Source organism: Ptychodera flava, unplaced genomic scaffold, assembly GCF_041260155.1.
Source record: "Ptychodera flava strain L36383 unplaced genomic scaffold, AS_Pfla_20210202 Scaffold_34__1_contigs__length_2629520_pilon, whole genome shotgun sequence".
NCBI classification, from domain to species: Eukaryota; Metazoa; Hemichordata; class Enteropneusta; family Ptychoderidae; genus Ptychodera; species Ptychodera flava.
The window spans coordinates 955,001-974,507 of NW_027248356.1; the positions used below are offsets into that span (position 1 = coordinate 955,001).

The window sequence follows — 19,507 nt, forward strand, 5'->3', positions numbered from 1 at the left end:
GGTTGTTTGATATAAACTATTTTAACTTGTGCATAAAACTATCACCATTGTAATTGATTTGTTTTATATACTTAGACGTTATATTTGTGAAATAGTTATTGAAAGCATTGGCCATGTCTTTATGTTCCGATATTTCAATGCCCTAAATGGTAAGAAAAGTGGGATTCTTTGAATTTGATTTCAGAAAAATGTTTTTAAAACTTCCATAAACCATTCGAATACTTGTCAAGCATACTGTTGTAAAACTCCTTTTTCGCCGTTCTAATTAAAGATGTAACTTTGTTTCTCCAACGTTTATATAAATCTTGTGATTTACCCTTAATGTATTTATCTCTAATTTTAATTGCTAGATCTATATTCTCATTCCACCATTCTGAAACTGCTGGATATTTGACAAGTTTTTCTCTAATAGGAGCATGTTATCTACAATACTTAGAAATAATTTATTCCACGTGTCAAGTGTGTATGTATGTATGTATGGATGGATGGATGGATGGATTGATGGATGGATGGATGGATGGATGGACCGACGGACCGACGGACCGACGTACGTACGTACGTACGTACATATGTATGTATGTATGTATGTATGTATGTACGTACGTACATACAGTATGTCCGTCAGCATCAAAAACACGCAAACCGCTGCACGTTTCAGTGTGTAGATGCATCCTTGGCTATAGATGGGATTTTGTTTAAATGAAGTCTGCATTGCGAAAATTATGCAAATGAGCTTATAAATGAGAAAATGGTCAAGAATTAGTAACTCGAAACCGCTGTTTTGATTGCTTTGAAACTTTGTGTGCGAGTACCTTAGGTTAACTTTCTACAGTTTAGTGAATATTTGAAGATATTCTTACTTTTGTATTTTTGCTGAATTTTTTTATTATTTTATTCATTTTCAGTATAAATTCTTCTTCTCTGAAACCGCCAGCCAATCGCTCTTAAATTTGGGTTAGATCTTTGCGAGGTTGCTACTCTTCTAATTTGTTGAAATTATGACAAAATCGGGAAAATTACTATTTTTGAGCAATTTTATCATTTTTGGTCGATAAATCCTAAACAGTGTTTTATTTTTAAAACCCCTGACAGACAACTTTTACATTTGGTACAAAGACGTACACAGATGATAAAAGTAAGATATGTAGAAATTGTCCTGAAATATGAAAATTTGTATTTTTAAGACAATATTGTTCTTATTGGTCAAGAAAACTTGTTCTCAAAATTTCTTGTTTGATAGCTTTTTAGTTTGGTATAAAGTCCCGAGGCATGTTATTAGATAAATTTTCTGCTCAAAATATTGGGAAACCACCAAATTTGTATTATTCAGGTATTTGCTTAGTTTGTGACCTTAAATGACCTGCACCAATATAGGATATGTTGTGAGATAGTTTCGAAGGCTGTGAACATAATTTTGTCGTATTGGTATCAATTTGTAGGAAAATTTGATCCAGAAAACAAAGCTGAGGTGAATTTTTCATTGTGGACCAATTTTTGCAACTTTTCTATGTAAGACGTACAAGAACTGATGAGAAATTCGATCCAGGATAAATCCAGATGCTGTAATCACCGCCCACAGTGGAAGGCATTTCACTATCTGTAACTAACTTAAGTGCTGTTCACATTAGAATGATAACACTCATCGCATTACTTAAAAAACTTCCAAAGGTTGTAAATATATTTCCTGTCATCTGGCGTTATGTAATACCAAAGGACGGAACATTATATTCAGGAGGGGGTAGGGTCTAGAAGATTGATGAGGTAGCATTTCTTTTTTACCAGGTCCCTTGTACATTTTTCCCACTCCAACCTTTTTTTTTATCAAGCCTTCTCTGTCTATATTTTTGTTATTAAACATTTGCTTATTATGTACTAAGGACCTGCTTGTCCCATTGCTATAACAGTTGATATGCATGTTCCTAAAGATGACCTCCCTTACCTAAGTTGGAGACCTTATTTGCTTTTGTCATTCTTGTTTTTCCTGGTATAAATATTTCTCGAATGGACCAATTAAAACCGAACGTGAACACACTGTACTTGACGAGTTTTTTTTATGAATGTCATAGATATTATTTGTTAAGATTCAAGGGACATTGTCTGTAAGTCTTTTATTTTCTTTTATTATAGTGTCTCATGCACAAACAGCGAGAATTATGTTTTTATGGCATAAGCTGCTCTTACTGTATTTTTTTGAGGTTGGTCAAGCCTGTTTTGGCTTGGTCATAGAAGACAATATTCTTAGCAACAATATGGTTGCCATGGAAAAGGGCTATTTGCGCACAGACCGGATTTGTTTATTGCAGCAAATCAAATCGCCGATTTAAAGTATTGTTCAGTGCAAAGCCATTTCAACTCACATTTGGCAAAAATGATATTTTAAACCACTAAAATGGTTGTCATGGAAATGTATGGCATAGTAATAAACTTCGCATTCAAGTTTCTCTCTGCTCTTATTGTTACATTTTTCGACTAACTAAAGTTCTCTTTTTGGTGCAATGTCTTAATAACTGATATTTGTTAACACCAAATGCTTCCGTGGGAACAGGCCGTATGAGCATAAAGATAACTTTTGTCTATTTTAACAAATCAAAACGTTTTTTGAATACTTATTAAAGTCTGAGCGATTTTCATCCGCCATAAAATGATATTCAATTTTGAAACACTTCAAACTAACAACACGGGGCATTGAGTCAACTAGCGAAGAAGCAAGAGGTAAAACCCATCGGCCAAATGCAACTCTAAAAAATAAATGTTAGGTTGGACAGCCTGGCTAACTTGTTGCATTTTTGTGGCTGCGACCTCTCCACACTTTTCAGAGTTCGAATCACCAATGCTCGCACTCTCACTATTACAAACTTTACATCAATACATGGCTTAATCATTTTTGTTTCTTTCGACCAAAATACCCAAAAATACTGACATTTTCATGAAAATTCGATAAAGTATCATCGCATTATGATAACTATATAAAACTTTATTTATTTATTTATTACCTATATTTTTTTTGTTCTTAGATTCAAAACTACTGACGGTTGATGAGCTGGCGTCTTTTTAGAAGCATTGCCCCTGCAAAGTATTCACTACACGTGATTCACATACCCATGAGATTGCACCGATGTTGCAGAGCCTCAAAAGCCTAATACTTCAGTGACACTGTAAATAATATCAGCAAATTCCGGTAATCTACATTATGGCACAGACTCCGAAAGAAAGTCTAATAAAACCACTGAATATCATGTTTAAAACCCTTGAAAACCACATGACTGAAGACGACGTGAGCACAATGAAGAACCTGTTACGGAAAGACAAATATCACTGGGTGCATGGGATAAGCTAAGATGCGCTTCAGATATCTTCCATCATTTACATGAGAAAGGTCATATAAGTGTCGAAGATTTAAACCTTCTTGATCAGCTGTTCGAACACATCAAAAAGAGGCTTTAAAGGAAATATTAAAGGATTTCAAAGAAAAGTATTCTGGTAAGTAATTTTATATTTTAACAAAGGTAAAAAACGATGGGAACTATTTTTTGTCATTTGAATTTCACGATTTTTGTTGACAAATTAAAAAAATTAAGATTCCTGTGAACGAATGTCCCAAAAAAGGAAACTGAGCACTGCGCTGCAGTGGTGGCCTGTGAAAAAAACTACTGGTGAACAAACTTCTGCCTAAATGATGGTCGGAGGAAATCTTATAGCGGGATATGTTCCAACACTTATGATGTTCTATGGTTAATGATTAAAATCCTTTACATTTTCTGTCACTCCGTACATTATTTTACAATATAGGGGGATTTGAAGATTGAATGATATCATATATCATAATTTTTGGCAATTTCCCTACGGTAGATATTTTGGACTGAGTCTGGTATAGGGATCTGGCATATCTATGACTGAATTATTTTTCCGCTTAACTTAATTGTCAAAGCGGTACTGATATTGTTTCGAAACACACTTTGGTGTTCTTTTATCAAAAATCCGTGCAAATATATCGTTCCTCTACGGAAAAGTTTCGTTTTTTACAATGTTGTAGCAGGTAATGAAACTAGGCCTATCAATGAAATATTTTTTAATTTGCAGGAGAAATTGTTATTTGTGAAAATATATCCTTAATGTGAAGTACACTATTAACCAATTGCAAACGTATTCTGGTATGGGTGTTTGGGATACAAATTAGTCTGTAAGCAGTGTGTTTTTATATCATATGGCATGACGCTGACGTGACGATTATGGCCGCCACTGTGCCGATGAGTGTATGTCCTTAGGCAAAGGTAGAAATGGAAATATTGGGAGACTTGTGTTTGTTATAACAATGTTTCGAAATAGGAAGATTGAGAACTATGCCCCTGTGCAGGCCTTTGATAAAATAACCAGTGGTCTTATACCTAATTGAAAACCTGATGCAACCCTATAGTAGGAAAGTTTTCAACACCTATAGTATCCTCTGTAAACAAAAAAGGCTATTATACTTTCTGTCACTCCGTTCATTATAGTAAATATTGAGTATGCATAAATTTGTGAAGGGAAGCCCCAGTCGCAGCCATTTGGATTCAGTAAGGTGAAGGAGTAGGGTCTAGCTATTTGTTGATTAATTTCCTTATTCAACTGAATTATTCACATCTATACTTTATTATTCAGATATAAACTTTAGTCTTCTTCGACAGAATGACAAATGACAAAATGCGGATATTAAAGAAATCGAAGGAACTCTTGGAAAATTTGAAATCAAGATCTCCTTCAAAAATAACATCTATTAAAATTTCGATTTTTCTACATTGTATACCACAATACCACATGATAAATTGAAAGAACGCTTGAAAACCATCATCAACCAAGCATTTTTCTACAAAAACGGTTCACGCCGTTACAAATATGTGGTATTGGGGTATAATTCTACATATTTTGTTCAAAATATTACAAATGCTAAGTGAAAGACAATATCAGTAATATTCCACTCTCGCCTGCTTATGGGGTATACATGTTCCAGCTTATTCGATATGCAAGAACATGCAGTTCATATGGTGATTTTGTAGAGAGACATGGCCATCTCTCTTACAAACTGTTCAATCAAGGTTACACCAGAGCAAGACTTGTCTCTACATTCAAACACTTTTTTGGCCGGTATCGTAAACTGGTAGATAAATACAATATCTCTCTTCGACAAATGATCACTGATGGCATCGGTGACATGGGGCCTTAGTTAGTGACCACTACCTATCTGACTCACAGATTGATATATGGCGAGTGCCACATGTGGGGCAGGATGCGCTTACTGTTTTCGAAACACCTGACATCACTTTTTGGTCTTTTGGCCAGAGGTCCATATATCTTTCTTTCATGAATTTGACTTTGTTTGTGTACCGTCTATTTACTGTCTGTTCTGTGCTGTATTTATTTTTACAACTATTGTCTTACAAATTCTGACCTAGTGTTATTGGATTATGGATTGGTATGATTGCGATTATTTTTCAAATGCTGGAAAGTTGATATTTCAAATCGTATTATTTTACATAATCACGAAATAGGTTAAGTCTTGAAGTCTAGGATGATTTTGATTATTGATTGCCATTTTTGAAAACATGATCTTTAATTGAAATAAACTATTAGACAATTGCAAAAGGCATTCTTGTATGAGTATTAGAGGTACAAAATACATTTTCCAAGTGTGTTTTCACGTCATACGGCATGGTACAAATGTGACGGAAATACCTGCACAGGACCAATGAGTGTATATCTGTAGGCAGGTTGTAGCAATTGAAGTGTCAGGATAAATTTTATTTGTTATATTAAAGCATTTTAGTCACATTCACAGGTTTTCTATTGTTGTTAACATTATTTATATTTGTACTTCGACTTAAGTTCTACTAAATTTAAAAATGCAATGATACATTTTCTGAATCGCTACCATTAAATACACTTCTTATGTACAAAGAGAGAACAGCGATTTTTAATAGTGCTTTGATGCTTGTTTGGTTTGAAATTTAATTTTAAGGTTTTTTTGTAAAGGAAATTGCCTACTTGATTGTAAATGCAGACTGTCGTAAATAACAGATGTATCATTCTGCAGTAATATGACGAGTTATAATGTCAATGGAAATCGAAGCAATGAGACGGTGCTTGCACAAATAACCAAGGAGAGCACTTCATTTAAATCACTAACACAAACATTTTGTGCAATTGCCCACAGGAAAAGTTTATCAGTAGTCAGGCTGACATGACCTAACGCATGTCACGAGGATTTGTGCCGTTGAATGTTTCAAAATGGGATTATTAAGCCTGCGCCTGCGGTTGCCCTTTGGAAATTATTAATGGTCTTATGCCTATTCGACCACTGCATAAAAACCCAATAATACTTACTGTATTAGCATGGATTATTGCCTATATTTTAGCTGAATAGTGCATATAAAGATGAATACAGTCAAGAATCCATTTTTGTATTCAGCAAGCCTGTATTCATGTGGATTCATGAGAATTCACGTGTATTATACTATAATACAGGCAACTTATTAATGTGAATTTATCTGAATTATTGGGTTTTCAAGCAGTGGACAGCCATGATGAAACCATCTAGTGTAATATATTTTCAATACATATAATTCTCTACGGTGAAAAAGGAACCGTCGACACTTTCTGTCACTCTTTACATTATTTCCAAATTTGGAGGGGGAATGTGAAAACCACATGAGCTATCATTTTTTGATAAAATGGTATTGGGGAAGGGGAGGCAAATCCCAAATCGCGGCCATTTGGACTCAGTCAGGGTATAACATAGCAATATGTGAATTATTTTCCTTATTCAACTGAACTTTGACAACTATACTTTAATTGCTAAAATACGCAATTGAGTGTTCTTTTACAAAAAATCGTGCAAATACATCCTCAACGTTTTTGTACAGATACGTTTTAATTTCAAAATATATATAAAACGTTTATGAAAGAAGCTTAACTTTAAAGTCGGGGTCAAATTCTGTGGAGGGGTTGCTATCCATAAAAACATGATATTAAAATGCTAGCTAATACAATAATCGTAATATTATCTAGGGCTCAGCCCTTGGTGTCGCGCCAGGGGTTATTAAAGATTGGCAATGTTATTTGTATTGATTCATGATAAACTGTGATTGTTACTTCCTAAACGTTTATATCACAACTATGACCAGATTCCCTATGATGAAAGTGGTTCACGTACGTACACGACGTCAAACCCTGCAGCAGGCCAGGTATAGATTTTCTGTAGCGTGTAAAAATTTTGGACAAAAATTGGCAATTTTTACACAATGATAACAGCCTATTGCGATAAACAAGGGACGTATTATGCAATCATTATCATTGCAATGGTAACCGCACTGCCCAACTTCCACTTGCAAGCTGAAAACTATAGCGTTCCGTCTAAAAACTGGCAATTTTTGAATCTAATTATTGACACAGGGGGCGCTCTTCTATAATTCAATCCCAGCATTCTTTGCGTATGCCCCCGTTCATATGCACGACAGTTTTCTCCCTTTATCTATATTACCGATATTTTGTATCAGCGACAAGGTGCATCATAACATTTACTGGCTAATAAAAGAGGTATATTTTATAAAAGGCATGTTATATAATAGTAATTTGTTTCGTTTTTGTTTATTTACGAGTACTCAAAAAAACATGGCGGCGCCCATGAAAGAAGGGTACACTTCCGGTTACTCGCATAGTATATTATGAATAAGCGCATGCGTAGTCAGTAAGCCGCTGGCGCGACTATTACTCCAGCCAAGTGTCAAAGGTCAACCTATTTTACCCAGAGTTGACAGGCTTACCGAGCCAAATGTGCCATGCCTGAATCAAAAACAGAACACGAGGAAAATAAAACATCGTTCGAACGCTGGACAACAATGAACAATGTGGCAAAAGCAGAGAGTGACGGTGGATGGGTGGGAAGGAAGAAGGGACGCAAACACAAAGCATGGTCCGGAAAAAGACAAGATGGTGGCTATGAACCACCTCGATCCAGAACTCACAAATTCAACCGCGTTCCCGCCTATTTAATTGTAAACTACAATAAGACTGTCGTGTTATTGTGCACTTTAATGCTAGCTAACATAACAATCAATCGATACGAGAATACTCCAGGCAAGTGTTGGGGGTTTAAGGTAAATATGTAGTATTTAGATTGACAGGCTTACCAAGCAAAATTCGCCTAACCTCAAACAACATATTGAGTGACTAGCCCTCGTCATTTTCTTTAGTAACAAACAGCTAAAGCTATGCATTTGGCAGCTTTAAGCTTAGTGTCTTCGTAAGCAACTGTATATCGTGCATAGGCATCTGCAGTCCGGTCACCCTGCAATTTAACAAGAAAAGAGTAATACCCAAGTTCCATGAATGCACATGTGGCTCCCCTACGGAAGGAATGACTCGAGAACTCGTTGGGGTTGTACCTGCTGTCTCTTAAAATCAATTTCAGTGTCTTTGTGAATTTGGAATAGGTTAAGGTACAGAGCGCAGCATTCTACTATTGGCTGACGTGACATATGGAAACACACGAGCTTTGTTTGAGTGTGTTGGTGAAAGGCTAACCACATTTCGGTAAGCTGCATTTGGCATGGCAGGAGTTTGGAACACTAGCGAGCGGAAGCACATACCCGCTGTCCATACTGTATAGTTTTTGTATGCCAAATAGTAAAATTGGCAACAGAGCCAGAAATAACAAAATCATATCTGCGCTAGTATTTGCATGCCAAGATTCCCCGGTACAAACGCTGTAGGTTTGAAATCATTTCCATATGAAAAGATACCTTACTTGAGGTGTGAACTGGCTGTCAATCGGTGATTGCTCTACAAATATCACGAGTGATGTCATATTCATAAAAATTGTGATCTTTTGTTCTACTTAATCGGTATCTTATTTAGTTTCTGGGGCGTCATAAAGCCATTAATTCGGTAACGCGGAAATTTTCTGCGTTCAGGGGATTAACCTAGATACATGGTTTGTGCCGGCCAGTACCCTCATGTGTATGTAGAGGACAGTGTATTATTTGCACTAAGCAGAGAGTCCTTCCTGGCCAAGATGAAAATCTCGATTGGGCAAGTGCTCTAAAGTGTTGAATTAAACGGGCTGGAGAGGTCAAAACGCGCATGGATATCGTGCAGGACGTGTGGAATGACGGGTAACTTCTGCTTGGAGGGGTCCCCATGAGCGCGAGCAATGTTCGTTTGACAATTTCTAACAACCAGTTGTTTTCCAGGGGGTTTGGTGCGCCCACCTCAGCATGCATCAAGCGAATAATACTGAGGATCCTGGGATGCTGGACGGCTTTCAAGACCTGGTCAGAAAACAGCATAACGACTGACAGTTATCTGGACACATGGTACTAGATGAATTCCAAAATACAGACAGTAGCGTAGATAGGCTAGACGTTGAGTTGTATGTGCGTTTTGTATACTCCGCGTAGCCTGCTCCTACATGCGGCAATGTCATTATTTAACTTTTTGATTTGAAGTCAAGGCACGCCTTCGCTTTGAAGTGCTGACTGCACTCATGCAGTCTAGATAGCGAGTCCGCACTGTTTTCCTTTGTAGGCACATATGTTATGTAAAATGCAATGTAAAAGTTACTTGTGGCTGAGAGCCAGAAAATCGACGGAAGCCATACCATTGGTTATATTTCGCATTAAATGCCCGAGTTCAATAATACATAGTGGTTGTATTGTCTGTATACCCACAAAGTGCCGTTTGTCCCAAAAGCAATGTCATCGCCGAAAGGCGAGTAGGACTGTGAATAATTCCTTTAAATGTATAATAGCATAGAGTAGTCAGCTTGCTACTGACTGTAGATCCAGCCATTTTTGTAAACGTCCGCCGCTGCTTTGGAACACGCATCTGTGATGAAAACCTGTTTTGGCAACGGATTTTCGTCGATAAAAAACGCCATACCGGTTAAGCTTCTCTAAGGTTTGTCCACCAGATTTAAGCTTTTGCTTAAGCATTAAGATGCACTTAATAGGTTCACGATTTACTGTGTTTGTAACGTCAATAAGTCAACGCAGAAAAGTTTGCCCGCCGCTAATGACCCAAGAGGCCAACTTCAGCTTACAAACTAGTTGTTGAAGCTCGTATTTCATAGCACCCTTCTTATTTCGCCAGAGTTTTAAATATTCACGCAAGTCCTGCAGTTTGATGAGGTCAAGGGAGGAATTACTTTGTCCCGGTTTATCCCAGTTTGTCCTAGTTTATTGTAAAGCCCAACTGTTGCAGGAGGTTAAGTAGTGCCTGAAAGGAATCTTCGCACGCCTGGTGTGATTCTTTACAAAGTCATCGAGATATACTATTACCATTGACACTTTGAGATTTCTTCTTTCCACTCGAGACGGGACATACCAGGCATGATAACATTAACATTCGAAGCAAATTCATGTTTTCAAGTAAACACCTGATCTAAATTAAGATATTCTGATTTCGACCAAATCATGACATTTTAATGTAAACCATTACAATTTCACACAATCTCTGCTTAACTTACATTTTAATGTATTTGAAACTGACAAATAGAAATCTAAAACCTTAAATATCAAAAATCTTATTTTTTGCGGGTAAAATAATCTTTTTCTGACAGGTATCATCAAGGCAACTTCAAACACAAAATAATCTGAAATTGCAGTCTCAGAAATATTAATTAAAAAATTAAAAATCATTTCGTATTTTGTTGAAGATTTCTAACACTAGCTATGTTGACGCAGGTGCCTGGTACAGTCTTTTGGAAGAATGCCAGCTGACACTGCTCGAAGCGGTGTTCAATTAAACACGTCTTAAACACAGGCAGCCCATGTGTTGGTCAATCAAGCTTGCCCTGCTTGAGATGGTGTTCAATTGAACGCCTTCTCAAAGCACAGGCATACCATATATAGGTCAAACAGGCTGACCCTGCTTGAGAAGGTGCTCAATTGAATGCTGTTTTCAAAGCACGGGCAGTCCATATGCTGATCAATCAGATTGCACCTGCTTGAGATGATGTTCAATATAACGCGGTCTTAAAGCACGTGTTGGCCATGTATTGGCAGATCAAGGCTGGCCTAGCTTAAGACTGTGTTCAATTGAACGCTGTCTCAAAGCATGGGCAAGCCATATCATATGTTGAAGAATGATACTGACTATATTATGTAAGGATGTTCAATTGAACACTGTTGAACACAGATATGGCAACTTGTGTTGTCATTGGTGAGTAAAACTGAAATGTTTTGAAAGATTGATTTTACTATGTTATAAAAATTGACAGACTAACATAATTTTAAAAAAAATTAGCAAGTGCAGTGCAACGGTCTTTTATTTATGAAAATTAATATACACATAATAATGTTATGAAACACACAATAAAATAAACATTTTATATTGAGACAATGGTAAAGACCACACAAACTGTCAAATGTTGCAAAAGAACTTACAGACAGTAAGTTATTTAATTTAGACTGTTATTTGTTGCAAAGTCTGCCTCCCGAAATGGTATTATTATTGACTGTTCACAAAATAAAGCTACATCAATGCTGTACACACATGTAATGTACACTTCAGTTTTAAATGCTCCCTTGTTAAAAAATACACAGTAGTTTGCAATTTCCCAGAAATCACACTGGGTAATATAAGTAATGTGCAAAAATTAAAAACACATATGCTGATTCGATACATTTTTTCAATACATTAAGTATACGCTTACGTATAAAAATAAAATGTACACAAAGAGTGCAAAGATATTTCATATACTTTTGATCTGCATAGGTATACGCTATGTATATCAACGTATTCAAATGTTCCATATACAAAAATATACATTACGTATACAATTAATATTGTGTTCCTTATACGTAAATATACCTAAATGTGCTGAATGTATATCAAACATTTTGTCCAGTGTCATTACACAGCAAAGGGTGTTTCCTGTTTTGGTATATACTAATACATGTATCTTTCACCTACAGAATAAGGATACAGGAAGTAAACTTTGATTAAGGAATAGCAAAACAACAAAACCAATACTTATAAACTTACGATCTAACGGCTGATACAGCTTCACTGTATAACATGTAGAGCATGACTATTTGTGACACTTTTGTTGATGCTAAAAATGGAAATCTTAGAAAGATCATTCAGGATTGGCAAACAAAAAACAGACAAAATATCGGCAACCAGATGAGAAGTGAATGTGCTCCCGTGTTTTACAACATAGAACAATAAGATATTTTTTTATCATTATATGTAGCAGGTTTCAACAACTTTCGCTGAGTACTCACAGAGTTAAATCACCAGTTACAATTTCATATGCAAATTAGCTGTTATTAACTTGACACTGCTTAATGCTTCATGGGACAACTAGATATGTATCAGATCAATATATGTAGCATGTTTCAACAGATATAAAGCTGTAATTTTTCGTAATATCACTAATTACAAAATTCATTAAATAACCAAATGAACCCCTAATTACCTTAACACTATTTAATGCTTCGTGGGACAATTAGATATCTATCAGATTTAGATTTGTTGCACATCTCATCAAATTTGTTGCACATCTCATCAAATTTAATGCTGTAATTGAGGTGTAATATTACTAATTACAAATTTCGTAATATATGCAAAAGAACGCCAAATTAATTTCACATTACAAAATACGTCACAACACACAGATGTCTGTAGGATAAGTATCTGCAGCAGATTTAATCAATTTTTGTGGATTTATTTCGGAGTTATATGACCAAGTACAAAACTTCACGAAATATTCAAATGAGTTATTTATGAACTTCACACTGCCAAATACTTCTCAGTACAATTAAGTATATGTGAGGTCAGTATCTAGAGCAGGTTTCACCGAATCGGGTGCCGTAATTTAAGAGTTAAACACCGAATTACAAAGTTCATTAAATATGCAAATGAACCCTCAATCAACTTTGCGCTTCTAAATGCTTTACACCGCCGTTAGATATCTGTCGGACCAGTATCTGCAGCAGATTGCATCAAATTTGGTGCTGTTATTGCGTAGTTATATGACTAATTACAAAACTTCATAAACATGCAATTCAGCTATTTGTAGACTTGACACTGCCCAATGCTTCTAAGTATAATTACGTATATATCAGATCAATATTTGTATTATCAAATACGGCTAGTTTTCAATCGGGTTCGAACCCACAATATATGGCATCAGTCGCCTAGCGGGGAGGCCACAGAGAGAACTGCTCGGCTAAACTTGGTGCAGGAATTTGAGAGTTATGACGCTAATTGCAAAAATGTTAACTTTCTTCATAATTTCAAAATATCATATTTAAATAATTCCTAGGAACCAGTATATAAAAAGTCAAAGCTAAAAGACGAGCAGCTTTTGAGAAAAAAATTCAGCCCAAAATGGCACAAATTGCCCGTAAATACAAAATTCCAGGTTTCCTGATTAAAATATATATATATATTACATATATATATATTATATATATATATATATATATATATATATATACATATATATATATATATATATAATATATATATATATATATATATATATATATATATATATATATATATATTAGAAATTTATTACTGCACATTATCAATGCTGACAAATCTACACTGTTAAACAAACGCTCTGAGCTGGTTTCAAAATGTCGCCACCAAAACAAATATTATTTATCGAATTTTAACACTACCTACAAATAGAATGGTTCGTCCCAATCATATATGTAAGAGTGTCGAGCTAATAATCCTTTCACTCTATCTGAGGATTGCAAGATGCATGAAACTTAAGTACTTTATTACTTTGTACTTGAAGTATTCTGTTTATTTATTTATAACGCTCTGCTTTTGCTTTGAGCACTGTAATTTCCCACAGGACATCTATATACTTCGATATATATATATATATTATATATATATATATATATATATATATATACATCTCCAAGGGTATCGTTGAACACTGCCTTACATCCAGTGACCAAGATAATTGGACGGAAATCAATCGGAAGAATGGCAGTAAAATGGGACAACATTGCAATTAGACTTGTCCTTAATACATATACTGTTATTATTACTTTTTACTTGAAGTAAATATCTGTATAGCGGTCTACTTCCTCATTGAGCACTGTTATCACCCATCAGGACATATGTATACGTCCATATTATTCATTTACATTGCAACCTGTCTATTAAGGACAGCTTCAGAATGGAAAAGTGTCCCTCATATTGATGTGCCTTAATAAACAGGTGAAATTCCATTCAAAGTGCAACTTTTGATTCGATGAATCTGTCCTAATTAGAGAGGTGACCGTAAGAGAGAGAGAGAGAGAGAGAGAGAGACAGAGAGAGAGAGAGAGAGAGACAGAGAGAGAGAGAGAGGTATGTAGACATTATGTTTGTACAAATGTATATATGTTCCTTACACTACTGTTATCGAAGGCCCAAACTATGAACAATTTTGTGCCTAAACAATACTAACTATATTTGAAAATGTATATATCTTTGAAAATTGATATCAAAGCACTTGACTACAATATGGTGAGTAGCAAGGCAAACGTGCACGATAAATTTGATTTCTGAGTTAAACGCAAAGGTGTCATTTCACTGTACGTGGTGGTACAACACCAATACAAATTGCAAATGATTATCATTTATTGAAATGCACCTGTTTTAATACCCTCTAAAAACTGGTCTTTACACCATGGAATGTGATTAATCTGTATGTTTGCCCGGTTCTAGCGATGTATATTCATTGCTTTGATAACGTTTGTGTGTGATGTGTGTGATATGAGCGTGCGAGCGTGTGGTGCTTCTGAACTCTACAATAAGTGGACGGATCACGGTCAGAAAATGTAACAACTCAGCCAGTTGTTGAACCACTCTCTTTGAGAAGGGGATTTGGCCGAGCGGTTCTGTCTATTGCTTCTCTGTAAGGTGACTGATACCGTCGGTTGTGGGTTCGAACTCGATTGAAAACGTCGTATTTTCATTAAATGAAAAAATAAAGACTCACTTATGGTACTCAGGGATCCTTGAGGCCACTTTGAAAACGCTGAGCTTTTTTTTCATGTTCACCCTCAAGTAATACTGCTTGCTCCGAAATAATTAACTTTGGATCAAGAAAGAACGATCTACCGATGACATCAAAATATTACAAGTAAAAGATGGAATCGGTGGAAATCAAAGGTTCAGTGTAAGTAAAGCCACTAATTTGGGCACTTGTCTTTGTCTTCACGTCGTGACTGGCCCCACCAGGTGCTGACATAATGAATGACAGATTACTACCAATATTTCCAGAAAGTAAATATGATACTCCATTCGTAGGACGCAAACGCTACAGAACGAGGCTAACAGTGCCGTGAGGTGATCGCCAAATGATTATGAGACCAAGAGAAAGGGTCAAGCCAATTAGTGGGTTGTAAGCATACCAGCAACGACCAATCACTAGGGCCTGTGCATATGTCTCGGACCTTACTTATGAAACTGGATAATTTGTACATTCCGACTTTTTCGAACACAGAAATAGGTTTTGATAGGATTGAAACACATTCACTATGACGGCCTACTTCTGTTTTGAAAATTCCGACGTTTTAGCGTTGTATACTTACCAAGAACATAACGATTTTATGCATGGCGACTTTTAGAACAGCCCGCGAAGGAATTCTTTTAGTTAAAAAAATACAGCCTTCAATTGACCACAGTTTCATCCCAGTGTTCAGCTGCGTCAAGTGGTGGCCCTGCGTACGATGGTGTGTGTTGCCGGCGCTATACGGCCTCCATCCGTGTAACGCCAGGATACAACGTCGTACGTACGAAGGACCGGCTACGTCAATTGGCGAATTGAATAAAGTCAGAGGGTACGTACCGCACTTTAGATTTTAACATCAGTTTTCTTACACCACTGACCGAATTTTTCCACAAGTCATCCACATTCGGCTTGGCGATTTCTGAACCCACTCACTAAATTATTCAAGTGGTTACCGATTTCTGAACCCACTTACTGCATCCTTCACGTGGTCAGCGATTTCTGAACCCACTCACTTACATTCAAGTGGTCAGCGATTTCTGAACCCACTCGCTGAATTCTTCATGTGGTCAGCGATTTCTGAAACTCACTCACTGAATCCTTCAACTGGTTAGCGATTTCTGAGCCAACTCACTTACATTCAAGTAGTCAGCGATTTCTGAACCCAGTCGCTGAATTCTTCATGTGGTCAGCGATTTCTGAACCCACTCACTGAATCCTTCAACTAGTTTAATGGCGATTTCTAAACCCACTCACTTACATTCAAGTGGTTAGCGATTTCTGAACTCACTCGCTGAATCCTTTAACTAGTTAGCGATTTCTGAACCCACTGACCGAATCCTTCAAGTGGTCAGCGATTGCTGAACCAACTCACCGCATCCTTTAACTACTCGCCTTCATTCCGCTAGAAACCCCAGCAGACTTGATATTTTTTCTATCATAATCCGGTCACTCAAAAGAGACCCGTCAAATCCACTCACGGATTCTTAAGGTGGCTGACCATTACGCTAGGGGGGAGGGGCTTTTCAAAGCTTGTAAGATGTGACCCGGAAATGAATCGTTACTGAGTAAGTAATTGATACTGAATCGCATGGTTCGCACGCCCAGCCCGCCTCACCAACGTGTACAATTAACAGGAAAAAGGAGTGAAAATAATTTCTTGTCGGATTAGAAGTCACGGTTTCTTGACACACAAGACGAAACGTAATGACACCACCTCGCGTGCTCAATCACATCTACGTAATTACAAGCACATGCCCTCTAAGCTTATGGATAGAGGGGCTGTGACGCAAGTTTTGTTTTACTGTGGCGTCCATAGAAACCTATGCTCTTCAAAAAGGTCTGGTCAATCGAAACTGGAGACTCAGCCAAAGACGCGCAAAAGTTCGGCGAAATACTGGAAAGATATAAATATGTAAGTGTTTACAGATTGTTCCGACTATAATGAGCCGTGCAAACAAACGTTTAACAACTAAACTAACGATTGAGGCAGTCGATGCACTGCATTGCACGTTGTGACCGACGGTACGGAGATCAAGTTTGCTGAATGAATTGAGAGAGAAAAACATATATAAATAAAAATTCAATATTTCACCATCGTAATCATTGAACTAGTCGTTTCTTACATTGTGCAGTATTAAAAAAGTTCGTTGAAAATAAATGACGGGACTGCTTCTGCTCCGTCTACTCAAACGAAATTTGGTGTACGTCCGGGCTACGCTGTATGTACAGGATAGGCAATACATGTACAGCCTACCAACTTCGCATATCGTTGCCGTAATTGAAAATGCTCAGAAAGGAACAAATTATATCTTGAATACAGTATGAAAGTCTTACTCAGTAAATTTAAAAGTATTTCCAAATAATATCAAACGTAACGGGTATCTAATCCTCATAAGGACTACCATAGTACAATTACCTTCTAGATAAGAGCACAAAATTAATGGCGCTCCAGGCATGGTAGAAGTTCGAACACAAGAGAGATCCCGCCACCTAATAACCAGTCTCTGACCATATAGTAATGTTTAATTTGGATGGGTAGCGTGTCATTATGGTATGGTTAAATGTCCAAATGGTTGTTGAACTCAAGTCAATTAAAATATATATTTCTGTGATAATACAAAGGATGAATTCACAACAGTTCAGTTTTGTCCTAGATTCTGTGCACTAATAATGATATCTGTTGAAAACATTTCTCCGTGACCCAGCCTCTCCTTCCACCTCAGGTCACAACTGTAGAAAACTGCTGTGTGACTTCATCATCACTAATGTCGATCCTCATCTTCACTGTCGCTGGTGCCATCGAGTACATGAGCAACGATATCATTCTCATCATCACTATCTTCTGTTTCATAATAAATATTGCTGGTAGTGGCCCAAGGGATTTTTGGGACTGTTGGCTGATGAGAGCCTCTTATTATACGACATTGAACTATCCCAAGGTCTTAAAATACGTTAAGAACATTTCCTTTTATCGTTTCCAAGGCACGTTCCCTGTTTTAACTTTATAGTTAAGTTACGATATTCAATTAATACTATATTGTCGTTTTCTGAAACCGTACGCTGACGAGAGCTGTACTTCCATGCGAGCGACCACTCGTGCATGCTGCAAGACGTATACAGGTGCATTGTCAACAAAACCGCGCGGCAATCCAACTCGATCGGGCAGTATTTAGCGTTTGTATGTCACTACATGAACACAAATTTAGCTTATTTCTTCACTGAACAACATTTCACGATGGTTGAAAGGGAATAACATGTAATTTCGAACAAAAACGGTTAAAAGTTAGAAATACTGGGGCTTTAAAGCCAGGAAGAAAAAAAAATAAAAAAAATAACCGCTGATGGAGTGTGTTAGTTGACGTAAACGCACTTGTTGTCGACGTAAAACCCAGAGGTCAAAGCTAATTTCGCCCCCTTAGCATGCTAGTAACATGGGGCCCGGGGGCACCAACGTCCTTTGTGCCTCCTTACTGTTTATTATTTGCCATAAATGTGAAATTTGGCAAAAAGTCAAATGTTTGGACATAAATGAAAGTTAATATGAAAGTGAATAAAGAATAAGAGATGGAACTCAATAGGATCAACAATATCTAAAACAGGAAACGGTGAACTTATATGATACAGAAGGGGAGAAAATTAGCCACAAACTATTGTAATATAATGGACAATGGCTAATCTAAACCAAATTACTTAAACTGGATTGTTGGCATTGATTACACATGTATTTATTGTCCATCAAATAGAAAATAAATTTGGGCCATTGACTAAAAAACATTTGCTTGTTACACTCATCACACTTGTACTTAGTATTTGGAGTGTACACCTATCTACAATACAATGATAAAAAGTTTGACTCTGAAGGTCAACAGTGCATCTTTAATGTATGAGACTAAATAAGCTTACCCCTCAAGTACGTATAGGCCAAAAACAATATTTAATTTTGAATTATGTAGTGCAGGGAAGGACATAGAATATGGTGAAAAGCAAACTAAATATAAAAACTGAATATACAATTATATGGAAATGTTGTTTTACAGTCATGAGTATCTAGTGTGTGCCGAGAGACAATATTAAAATTGGACAGTATCATCCTGACCAGAGTTTGTCTGAGTGGTTGTTTCCTTCTGATTTTCTGACACGGTGATAGGTACAAAATATTATGTTATTCACCATAGTTATGCAACATAGCTTGCATTTTGTTCACAGTAGAACTGAGTTTTACATGCAAGATAACTTTCTCATAAACTGTAAATTCTGGCTTGTGGCAGCTCAAACATCGCAATACTACATTTTTGATATGATATGGAGTGACTTGCACACATATGCAATATGCAGTGACAGTCGATATATTCATAGTAAGAGTCTACTACATTCAAGCATAGTGATGTTGACAACTACATGCATTAGGGATTTTAGGTCACGTGACATTTGTGTTGAACGTACGCGTTTGATGCAGGTCTAGTCCGAACTTTCGTGTTAATTCTTAAATAGACCAAATAATCA

The 19,507-nt window shown here is 36.6% G+C and overlaps 1 long non-coding RNA gene across 1 annotated transcript in view; it reads left to right on the top strand.

Moving 5' to 3' along the window:
• LOC139127632 (uncharacterized) overlaps positions 1–19,507 on the top strand; it is a 237,155-nt gene that overhangs the window by 152,641 nt on the left and 65,007 nt on the right. Inside the window, exon 4 of the long non-coding RNA XR_011551068.1 lies at positions 3,015–3,480. This is a non-coding gene — a long non-coding RNA (uncharacterized lncRNA). The remainder of the gene's footprint in view (positions 1–3,014; positions 3,481–19,507) is intronic.